General features: G+C 39.5%; 1 pseudogene; it reads left to right on the top strand.

Moving 5' to 3' along the window:
- The window catches only part of LOC137997505 (uncharacterized), a 52888-nt pseudogene extending 43447 nt beyond the window's left edge, over positions 1-9441 (top strand).
- Positions 9442-12500: the final 3059 nt, after the last annotated feature.

Here is a 12500-nt window from a genome sequence, read left to right as displayed (position 1 = left end):
ACGAGATAGTGAAAAATAATCATGAAGTTGACGAGGATGTTTCAGTCATCTGTCATCGGGTACCCTACATCAACATCGCTCCGAATGGGTTTCTGAAACTTCCTCCGTATCTGAGGAACATTTTCCTGGAGTTTGAAAGATATTACGAGAACACGCGCTATCAAAGGCTGAAACGGTATGTAATGACAAACCAACAAAGATATGATACAACCCTAAGCAGCAGAGAGGTTTCTTAAGCACAGTCCACGTTTAGTAGGATTAGGTAAATGGGGATGTGCAGTGTCGCCTTCACAAATGTGATTGTCAACTCTCCACCATCCACCATACATCATTATTATCTACTTTCTATTATAATGATTGCAGTTTCCCAGTTTCTCCGATAAGTGCTATGGAAAGCCGAGTGCGAGACAAACAGAAGCTAGCATGAAAGTGTGAATAAGAAAAGAGGGTGCACTATCTTTCGTATCATTGCACCCTACTTTTTCGTATTATATAGCATTACTTCACTCTTTAACGCTTTTGGATTGAAAAGATGAAAAAAGTGATAAAATGATAATTTTAAATTCATAAATGAAAAATACTATAAATAAATCAGTCTTACAAACGAACATAAAAAATATAAAATAATTTATATTTAACCAGAGTACAAGTAGTTGGCGAGATATTTTATCGCGAAATTATTCAACAAACGCAAGTAAATCGATTGTTGCTCCGTTGAGTTTTGGCTGCGAGAGCGAGCGGCTGCGAAGCGGCGAAGCCGCGAGGGACGGAATGTGGAGGGAAGGAATGTGGCAGGGAGGGTATTACAATTAATACACGTTTAGCAGAAGGGAAAGTTCAATTATACTTTTATTGCCTCTTTAAAAGTGCTACTAGGATTAAAAAATCACCCCTTTTGTTCTTCAGATTTTGAAAGTGCGATTGCTCAGCACTTGACTGGAAATTTTCAGCTTTGGTTTCTATCCAAAGGCCATTTACTTTGAGTGTAAGTTTTGGATTTCACGGTCTGCGATTACTCACGTTCCAAACTGACCGATTGGACCTCAGAGGGTTGGATCTAGGGAAAAGTGACTTCATTTACTCACTAGCTTAAAGTTTCAGCTTGTAAACTCAGCTTAATGTATATGCAAATCACGAGTTTAAAAGTCTGAAAGCCCGAAACTCCCGTGCTGCATACTAGTTCAACCGCGTCCAGGCGCATTACATTCTCAAACTATTGAGTCTTTGACGTCAAAAGTCTACTCGATCCAGCTCTCTCAATATTTTAAAATTAGTAATGGCGGACCATTAATTAGATTTAAATAGGAAAATTCCAGTCAAAATAAGCATTTTGAAATCCAAGGAAAAAAAGATTTGAATTTTTTTCATAGTACCACTTTAAGAGGCCCTGACTGTAAATATCGAGAATCCGCCGACAGTTGCAAAATTTCATAATTTATTTTATTCTACCTAAAAGATCCTTTTGGTGAACTATTTTCAAAAATGGAAATAAAAAGTTCCATCGCGCTTTGCTTTTTCCGAAAAATCCAAAAGTTCAAATTACGCCGAGGCCGGCCCCGACCCCCCGGAAAAACAATGAAAAATTCTGCAACTTCGCCAACTCCGTATGCGACAACGCGTTGAATTCCCGGTTTGCTTTTTTGGATATTGGTAAAAGGACCCTTTGTCTTTTAAAAAGTGTAAACTTCATTTAATTTTGTCAAGTTTAAGACAACATAAAAACTCATTGAAATAACCCACTTTCAATCTTTTGGGTTGAGGTAAAATAAAGGCCAACTTTAAAGGCCTATAAATGTCCTAGTATATAAATTTACTTGTCATATTGTACATCAGCTGAAAGCTTTATCCTCGTAGGTCATTATCTGCAACTGTCGATTTTGGCCCGCAAAAATTAGCGTATCCAGTTTCAAAAGAGTTCGGGCTATTTTGACCAGAAATTCAATGCAAATGGCTGAGCGGATGTCACGCAAGAGGTCACGTCCAATCCTAATCAGTTTGCAAATAATGCATCTTTTTTCTCTTCTGATTGAAAATGTCGGCAAAGAGCGCCTTGAAGTACTTCAATGACGTTTCATTATATTTAACGAGCATACAAGCACGCCACTTATCATTTTATTAATCTTAGATGTAACTGAACGATAACCGTCGTCGATCGCGTTGATGCATAGTCCCGGGTGAATACATACACAGCGAAGCTTATTACAAAGTTGAAGAGAATAGGGTAGACTTACTAACTGTAGTTACTCTTGGTTTAGAATAACGCGATGTAGTCCTAGGAGCTCCCTATCTTACTCAATTTTTGACCGAAAAGGTCAACAAAACAGACTTACAAAACAAAATGATCAATGAAGATGTGCGTCCTCGCTTGCAGTTCTTGCTTACCGTGATTCGTTCATACATTTTAAACTGCTGATAATACCAGTTGCTTACGTCTTTTTATTGCCTGTAGAAGAAAAGAAATGAAGAAAAAGAAACCAATCAAGAGTAAAAGAAAAACTCACGCAAAAGAGTAGCACATTCTGACAACATTATCGTCTCGCTAAAGGGCTGTTGTAGGGTTCTTTCTTCTCGCAACTTTTGAGAATTCTTTTTTAACCATGAAAAACAGTTACCATAAGGCACTTGTACCATCGCGTCGAGTAAATTATTACAAACATGTCAAATTTGATTTGCGTGATAATATAACTTCGCGTGACGTAACCAAAAAGTACGGATTTGTCTGCAGAACAGCAAGGACCAGATGTTCGGGAAACTCTTCTCAAAATGTAGCCCTGAAAACATCTCGAAATGAGACGACCTGACACTCACAAGAAAAAAAGATCATAGTAATGGTCTGCAATGAATTTGACCAGGCTTTCCGATTTTCTACAAAACCCCACCGAAAGTAAAAGTCGAAGAATGTTGTGAAAGTTACTTGGACTCAGCTCTAAACGGCATGATATGTGTAAGACCAATTATCAATGAATCTGAATGAATTTGACCGGGGTCTTACCATGCGAATACAGCCCTTTCTCCTCTCCTCGCCGCTGTCGCCGCCCGCTACGAACGTTTTGTGGGTCAATCCAACTAGTGGTCTATTATCAATACTGCGTTCTGATTGGTTGAGCTAAGCTATATGTTATAGCCCACTAGTAGAAAAAAGCGCGGGCTTTTTGTCGGTAAAAAAGGATTAAAGTCAAGCTTTAACTAGCTAAAAGTTTTTTATTCTCGATATTTTTGACCAACTAGTTGGATTTTACTAAAACAATTATTCCTCTCGCCCTCATGGCCTCTGAGTCAATAGCCCATTCGGCCTTCGGCCTCATGGGCTACCGACTCAAAGCCCATTTGGGCTAAAGGAACACCCACTTCTGAAAAGCACCAACTTGATATGTGTGTGACAACATGTAAATTGTGTTTGTGCGTTTGTAACGGTCTTTTTAAACATTATATAATGATAGACTGTGATAAAATTGGTGAGAATAGAGGCTCCAAAGATATATCTTACAGCCCCTTTTACGGAACTGGAGGCAGGGACCCTGGCAACAAGTGAATTGTCTATTCGTCTTGTTAATCAGAATTGCATCTTGTTGTATCTCGCTTTTGCTTCGGTCGAGAGTCCCATTTCATGCGAGCTTCCAGCGATTTGAAGGGGATTTTGAGGGGGTTTTCCCTTTTTTACTTTAGGTAGGGTTTTGAAGAAAACGAAGAAATTGATCAGATTCATTGATAATTGAAGATCTTGATGTTCCTTACACTTGTAGATCAATAAGATCAGGATAACCGTTTCAAGTTGATTTTCGTTTTTGGGTCTTAGGGCTGATGTGGTCGTTTTCTACCCACCCACAGATGTTTATTTCCAAGCAATAGGATCGGATAGCATCGAGCAAGCTATCCTCTTCGAGCGGTGCCCGCAATGCGCGCGAGTAAAGACAGAACGCGAAAGTGGCAGGCTAGGGCGACCCCGTCCCGGCCATCTCGCGTCTCTCTCTGGTGCTCACTCGCCTGTCTCCTCCGCAGAAGCATGTTTGCTATTATTACTGGAATACCAAGCGGGAGCCTCTGTGGAGGAGAGAAGCGAGGGGCACCAGAAAGAGAAACGCGAAATGATTGCGGTGCGGTCGCTCCGGTTTAGCGCTCTTTGCTGGCTTGCATCGCTCACCGCTCGAAAAGAATAGCTTGCTTGAGCCTACCCTTTGCCAAGGTGTGGCTGTACCCTCCGCCTTTTTCGTTTTTTTCCCTACCTTCTTTCTACGCCTCTATTCTGAGTTTTTACGCAAACCCCAATACCGATATCTGTCAGTGATCAAAACAATTTTATCTTCAATATCTTTTTGTTATGAACATGTAATCGGGGCATTTCGGTTTTTCAAGTGACAAGGATGATCGATTGATAGCCATTCTTTTGGATCACTTCCGTCGCTTGAAGTCTGTCCGGGTTATTTATCCAAAATTTTCAAAAAAGTTCTTCGTCTAGGGGTATCCCAGAGCCGATGTACCCGGGTATTCTTTGAAAGGGGTTTACTACCATGCCCAACTAGAAGAAAGGGTTTCGCTGGTTGATAAGACGAAAGTTGACTCACTGCTACTAATTTCACAGTCCCCTTTAGCTGTAGAGGACTTAAATATGTCCTGTGGTCTCGGTTGGAACTGAACATCCATCTGGTCAATTGCTGTTCTGCAGCCAACTCCGTGGGACGGCTTCGTCACGTGATGTTATAACACAAATCAGATAATATTTTACTCGACGCAATGGTACTAGTGCCGTTTCGTAACAGTGTTGTTCATGGTTAAAAGAGAATTCTAAAACGAAAAATCGTGCTAAAAACGTTCAAAAAAAGGAAGAACCTTACAACAACGAGACGATAATTTTGTCAGAATGTCATGGAATGTGCAACTCTTTTGCGTGACATTCGTTTTGGAATGCGAATTATTGGTGAAAAAGGTCGTAAGTTTTTCTTTTACTCTTGATTGGTTTCTTTTTCTTCATTTTTTTTTTCTACAGGCAAGAAAAATATTTGAGTGATTGGCTTTATCATTTATGAACGAATTACGGTAAGCAAGAACTGCAAGGACGCACATCTTCATTGATCATTTCTTTGGCAGTGTGTTTTGTTGACCTTTTCGGTCAAAAATTGAGTAAGATAGGGAGCTCCTAGGACTACATCGCGTTATTCTAAACCAAGAGTAACTACAGTAACAACAGTAAGTCTACCCAATTCTCTTCAACTTTGTAATAAGTTTCGCTGTGTATGTGAATCAAATTTTACGTCAGTTTATTGGACTACGAGTCGACTACATCAACGCGATCGACGACTGTTATCTTCGTCTAGACCTAAGATAAATAAAATGATATGTGGTGTGCTTGTAGGATCGTTAAATATATTGAAAGGTCATTGAAGTACTTCAAGGAGCTCTTTGCTGCCATTTTCAATCAGAAAGAGAAAAAAGATGCATTATTTGTAAACTGAAGGTTTGGCCGTGACCTCTTGCGTGACATGCATCCGCTCAGCAATTTGCATTGAATTTTTGGTCAAAATAGCCCAAACTCTTTTCAAACTGGATGCGCTAATTTTTGCGGGCCAAAAACGACAGTTGGAGAAAATGACCTACAGGGATAAAGCTTTCAGATGATGCACAATATGACACGTAAATTTATATACTAGGACATTTATAGGCCTTTAAAGTAGGCCTTTATTTCACCTCAACCCAAAAGATTGAAAGTGGGTTATTTCAACGGGTTTTTATGTTGTCTTAAACTTGACAAAATTACATGAAGTTTACATTTTTAAACGACAAAGGGTCCTTTTACCAATATCCAAAATAGCAAACCAGGAATTCAACGCGTTGTCGCATACGGAGTTAACGAAGTTGCAGAATTTTTCATTTTTTTTCCGGGGGATTGGGGGCCGCCTCGGCGTAATTTGAACTTTTGGATTTTTCGGAAAAAGAAAAGCGCGATGGAACTTTTTATTTCCATTTTTGAAAATAGTTCACCAAATGGGTCTTTTAGGTAGAATAAGATAAATTGTGAAATTCTGCAACTGTCAGCGGATTCTCGATATTTACAGTCAGAGCCTCTTAAGGATCTTTTAATCCCCTTTTAACGACTTTCTTGAATAAACGACGGATTAACGTCGTTTGGCACATCTTAAGAAAGACTTACTCAACGTTTGGCTTTATCAACGGAGTTGATAATGTAAAATGGCCACCGTACAGAGACTCTAAAAGGAGACGTTTCTAGCGTTAGCCCTTCGTCAGAGCGAATCGAGGAATTGTGGGTTACATGTAGTTTCTATAGTAGAGTAGGAGCTAAGCAATTGGTGGTAACATAACAACGTGAAAAATAGGAATATATCAGTTAGATGAAAAGCGTTCGTTCATACCGTGAGGATTAAGGGTGCCGATTTGGAAGATGAATTTTTGTTCCAGATTCTTGCGGCTTTCCGTCGTACCTAGATGTAGTGAAAGGCCGCGGATAGCCATGTGTTTTTTGGAGTGGTTAGGGATATTCAAATGACGAGCGACTGGTTTAGATGCACCCTTGTCATTCTTCTCAACATCGCGAAGGTGTTCGCGGAATCGGTCGCCTAGTCGTACCTGTCCCGCCAATGTATAATTTATTGCATAACGTACAGGTTATGCAATAAATGACATTTGCGGGGGTATATGTGAAACGATCGGAGATCTTAACAGATCGCTTAGGTCCCGATATCTTGGTAGTGTTAAGAGTGAAAAGACAAGTTTTTCATCGTGAGCGCACGCATTTGAAAGTGCCTGGTTGCTCGTTATTTTTGAGCGCGCTTCTAACTAAAAAGTTGCCTACGTTTTTGACGCGATTGAATGAAATAAGTGGTGGTTGCGAAAAGATTCTACCATTCTCTGGATCATTTTGGAGTAATTTAAAATTATTAGGAATGATCCTTTTCACTGCGTGATTATGAGGATGGAAAGTGAGGATGAATGGAATTCTGTCATTCTTATCTCTTTGTGACGACTGTAGTGCTGACTGTCGATCAAATTGTTGGGCGCAATGATGGCCCGCTTTGACCACAGAGACAGGATACCACGTTTTTCGAAGGATGGCACATCTCCTCTGATTTGCTGGAAAAATCGGAGTCATCACTACATAGACGTCGAAGTCTAAGAAATTGAGAATAAGGAATGGAGTTCCTGACATGTGATGGATGTGACGATGAATACAACAAATAACTGTGAGAATCTGTAGGTTTGTAGTGCACACTGGTACATAGCACGTTGCCACTAATCGAAACTTTGATATCTAGGAAAACCAATAAAGTTTCCGAAACTTCCCAGGTATATTTAAGAGCCGGATGAAGAGAAAAGGCCATTTCCGAGTTCATGTCTGCCTCCTCTTCAAAGTGAGTCTAAGTGCGAAGTTCTTGTGATGGTAATTAGTTCTACTTTACATCTGAATGAATACTAATTTTCATAACAAAAACTTCGCACTTGGACTCGCTTTGAAAGGGAGGCAGACATGAACTCGGAAATGGCCTATTGATGGAGGTTATAAATTGATCGAGTTCTTCTCTGCTGGATGAAATAGCGCCGATGCAGTCGTCGATGTAGCGGCTGTAGAGAACAAACTTCTTCCTTAATGAACGCTTCATAATTCCACGTTGTAGCCTCGATTAAACAGATTTTCCGATCTCTGTTTCTTGATTACGACAAAATGCGCAAGTAAATTTTTTGTATTGATCGCTGTGTGCCAAATGACGACTGTTTTGGAGTGCTTGTGAGGGCGGATAAAATCATAACTTATGTAGTAATGCAATTTTGGTGATATCTTTTTTCTAGCGGAAGACGTTTCATCGGATGGACCTCGGACGCGAATGATGGTCTTTTATATAATACACTTCAACATGGAATACCGGTTCCATCTGTTTCTCCCAACAGTTTGAGCCGGGAACCAGCACACCAAACAACAGTTGAAGATTCCCGTGAAGGACTCAAGCGATACTCTATTAGTATGGGTGAGCTGAGAGGCGTCAGGGAGGCTGTTCAAGATAAATTTTGCAGCACGCAACCAGTAGAGATAGATAAGGTTGGATGGACAACAAGTCACAATCGCCGGCGCTTTTCTGTTGATCTTGGTGAAGTCCGAGAGTTTATTGCAATGACAGAGATGAAATCGACTCCTACAGATAACCCGGCCGTCACTGATCACTGGCCAGCAGACATGCGGGAAACACATCAAAGTGGAAGCCTCGCTAACCAGCTACCAGGGACTTATGTCTGAGTAGATTATTACAGTAACAGTTAACAGATGTATCTTTACGGGCTGAAGATAAGAATCACTGTTATACCAAGAAACACAACAACCGAAAGGCATGTTGCTGTGTAGTCTGGACAGGGTCGATTTAGACTTGTTGTCCACCCCTTAAAAGAAAGTTTCTCCTCTTAAAAACATGCAACTTTCAGAGAAATTTGCTCAAACTCTTTGGCTCAAACCATTATTAATTTCAGGATTTTTAAAACTAGTGATCCAGTTTCGCGTCATCCAGTTGAACGTTTAAATTTAGGAAAGTATTTTGACTGTTCGTCTGAATTGACAAGGCACGTTTCAAAGTCTCACCGGTGAATGTATATGATGCATTACACGCGCAAGATAAGAATCGCGGTTATGCGGATAAACTTTAGGGAGTACAGAAGTTACAGCACTCCACTCTCTTCCCATAAGTGTACAAACATGTGGCCGGGGTTCAACTCCCAGACCGGGTTGAGGTTTCAAATGCAACAAAAGGTGTTTTTCAAACAACACCTGTAGTTTTGAGGGGCATGATTTTCAAATGTACCCAAATTCAATCCATTTCAATTCTCTCCAGTTTTGTCCATCTATGTGCCTTCTTAGCTTCTCTGTGTTTTGTTAGAGTTCTTCTATACTTTTGAACAGTTATTTTGATATTTTAGTTAATTCTATGACCATTCGATCAGTGCTGAAATTGCCTAAAATTGCGTGACCTAGCCCCTTTAAGCAATTGTCTTTTTATAGACACCTGAAGAATTCAGGTGACATTAACAGCCCGGGATTCGCACCCACGACCTCTGTAATGCCGGGGCAGTGCTCTTATCAACTGAGCTATGAAGCCATTCAGTTTAGAGTCGGTCAATTTTGTTGGCCTGAATATTTGTGAAGCGTCTGATGCTTGTACCTGTCTCCTGTTGTCAATAGTTAGAACCAGGCTTAAGTAATATCAGCTTTGGCTAATAGACTGGAAAAAGCAACCTATAAATGATCATTCAACAAAAATAAAGCTGCATTATTTAATTGTCTTATTATTGTAGGATTCCTGAAGTCTCGCGTGGATTCGTGAAAATTCCAACAAGCGCGTGGCTTCCTGCAAATTCCTACAAGCGCCATAACCGTTCATTATAAACAGGATGAGGGGATAGCAATCACATACTAGGACCACTTTCCTTTAAAGCGATGTGAAATATAACACACGTATTAACACTATATACTATGCCTAAATGGAGCCTTAAATGAAATTCTCATATTACAAACAAGAAAGCAAATAAGAGAACTGAGAATTCTTAACCCGTAACGGTGCCCAGTCGTAGATCATTTGTTAGGGCACATCTATCAATTATCTCTTTCAGTACTGACTATTTTTACCGTATGTATACGCTTCAAGGAAATTTACACTTTGGCTAAAATCAAACACACATACTATGAAATACATATACATTTTATGCACAAAGTGTTAGACTTAATTTTTTTTGTTTCTGAAATTTATTCCAATTATGCAGTGCCTGTTTGGGCATATGCATTGGCACATCTCAAAAAGCGCGCAGAAAAGAGTCGTAAGTATTATCTAGCTATGAGACAAGACGCTATGGATTTTTTTCTTTATTTATTTATTTATTTATTTATTTATTTTTTAATAATTTCAAAACAAATACTACACTACGAACAGCACTATATATAATACACTACTTACAATACTTTACTTGCAATGCACTTCGTTTGCAGCTAACAACACTACTTCGTGTCACAAGCCGCTATGGATGCTTCCAGCCTCAATACGCTGGTGAATGGAAGAAGGGATGTAATACGTATCGCTTACAGAGAAAAGTTAAAATACCTGGAGCATACACTAACTTCCCTTCTATCTAGAGAAAAACCGATAGTCAATTATTAAGTATAATCTAAGATCCACGATAAATTTCAAAAGATATCTTTATGGAGAAAGGCAGACTGGGAAGCGTAGAACACAGCGTTAGCAGTGGTTTTTATTATATTTTAACTTTAACTGTATATTGGCTTGATTTAAGGAGGCTCGAAAGGGTTTCAACTCCTAGAAGACTCTCCGTTTCGATCGAACTAGACCCTCCGTGAGGGTACACTGGGTTGCCTGTGGGTACGTGCACCGTTGCAGACAATTTTTTTCAAGTCTGGGGGTCATTAAGACCATTTAAGGGGTCACCCAGAAGCCTTATCAGATCCTTTTCTGAGGTTAAAAACCTAGCTACCGGCCTATTAATTAATCATTTGTCAGAAAGAAGAAATTCCTGTCCTCTTTAGAAAAAAAAGACACGCATTGCTTATGTGTTGTTGTGAAGTAACACAGCGATTTATTCCATATAAAATGTCAATTGAGCTGTGTGTTGTCTTCCAGGAGATTCAAGTTGTCCTTGCATAATATGTAGCTCTAACAGTGCACGATATTGTTTTGGTATTGTCTATCATTGTAGTGCCAAAGTAGAAGTCTTGGGTAAATAGCCTGAGAAAACATGTGGTTACTAGCAAAGTACTGAACCCAGAAAGATTGAAGAAAATAAATGGGAAGTGGGAAACATTGGCTTCTGGGCTGATATGTTGATAATTTTCAAGCTCCCTCACAACTTCTTTCACCACAAGTTTAAGCGTGCCCCCTTAGCATCTGACAGGTTTGTAATACTAAAGTTTACTGAGGTTAACCCCTAGGGGTCCGGCGGGGTTAGTATCTGGATGTGTTAACCTCAAACATATACTCCTTCGTAAAACAGAAGCATTGGACCGAAAATACTATTAACGCTAACAAATGCGAACTCAGCAAGGTACAGATTTTGTTAGCTTGCTTTGTGCAAAAACAAATATGGATGCAAGAGTAAATTGATACACAGTTTTTTAGAAAGAGCAGAAGGAAGTTTCCAGGACGGTCGCTCTAGAATAACATATTTACGACATGAAAAGAACATTAATTTTAAACCGTGAGTATAGAATATAAAAAGTTACGATCAGCGACAAACATTTTGGGAGATTTTTGCTACGTTCAATTTTGTTATGTACGTTTGGCTGCACAAATAAATCGCTAAATCGAAAGTGACATCGCCGGACTTCAGCGGGCGCCGTGATTAAGTTACCGCGGCATGTTTACTCGCCAAACAGTGAAGCATCTGTGTCAAATGATGGCAAGATACCGGGTTTTCGTAAGTTTCTTTTTCTGTCAAGTGTTATAAAGTTTGACAATGAATGAGCGAAGTCAAAACAAAGATCATTATCGCCTTAACTCTTGAGGTTGACCATTGTTTATGCTAAGTCAAAAATTTACTCTCCAAGACGAGGTTATTTATCACCAGGTAATTTCATCATTTTGGAAATAGCAGCTACTTTATTATTCATCGGCGTCACAATTTTTTGCGATTTGGGGGCTCATTTTGTTGAAACTCAAGCACGCTTCCAACAGACCTGCTTATTTTCGTAAACCTTTCCTGCTGACAGAGCAATACTAAAAATATCCTCCCGTATCACATTGCAACCTTAAGCTCGAAAATTCAATGCACAACATGACATTATAATTCACAAAGGCAGAAAATATCACAGAATCCTTTTCCAGTGAAACATTTTATTCAAACAAGCAACATAAAAGATGCACTAAAACGCCATTCGCGTTGCAATGACTTTCAAGGCCATTGCTGGACGCTTAACCTCATTTTGACACGAAAATGCTTTACTATTGCCATAAAAACTATCCAGTTAAGCTCGCATATTATAAAACATAATGATTTCATAAAGGCCACCTTTTCCAGCGAACAATTTTTTGGAACAAACAACATATTCGCTATTAGAGGCAAAAACCCCTTCCTATTTCATTACGTGCGTGAAGAGAAAAAACTCAGGCGTGTCAAATATGCGCAATATTACAACAAAGTAAAATTTCAGGATCAAACCGTTTCCATGAAGAACCTTTTTTTTTTTTGAATAATGAAGTACAAAATAGACGACAAGCTTTCTTTCAAATAATTCTTGGCTGTCACATTTCCAATAATTTTTTTTTTTACCTGAAGACTCTGCAGAGTTGATCACAGATCCACTTAAGGTGTTCGATTCGTTCTCTGTCTTTGTTGAACCCCTAGGTTACCAGAGAATTTTCCATTTGGTTTCAGTGTTCTACATAACAGCACACTTGGTAAAATTAGAAATGCAGCTCACTTTGATCTCGGCTCGACGGGCGCCAGATTGTTGTCGAAGTCCATTACTCGTCGCTTTTAAGATTCCACCGCCTGTCTTGTTCAGT

The sequence above is a fragment of the Montipora foliosa genome, chromosome 1 (assembly GCF_036669935.1).
Source record: "Montipora foliosa isolate CH-2021 chromosome 1, ASM3666993v2, whole genome shotgun sequence".
NCBI lineage: Eukaryota > Metazoa > Cnidaria > Anthozoa > Scleractinia > Acroporidae > Montipora > Montipora foliosa.
Note: the sequence above shows the minus strand (reverse complement) of the source record. Positions and strands in the feature narration are given on the sequence as shown.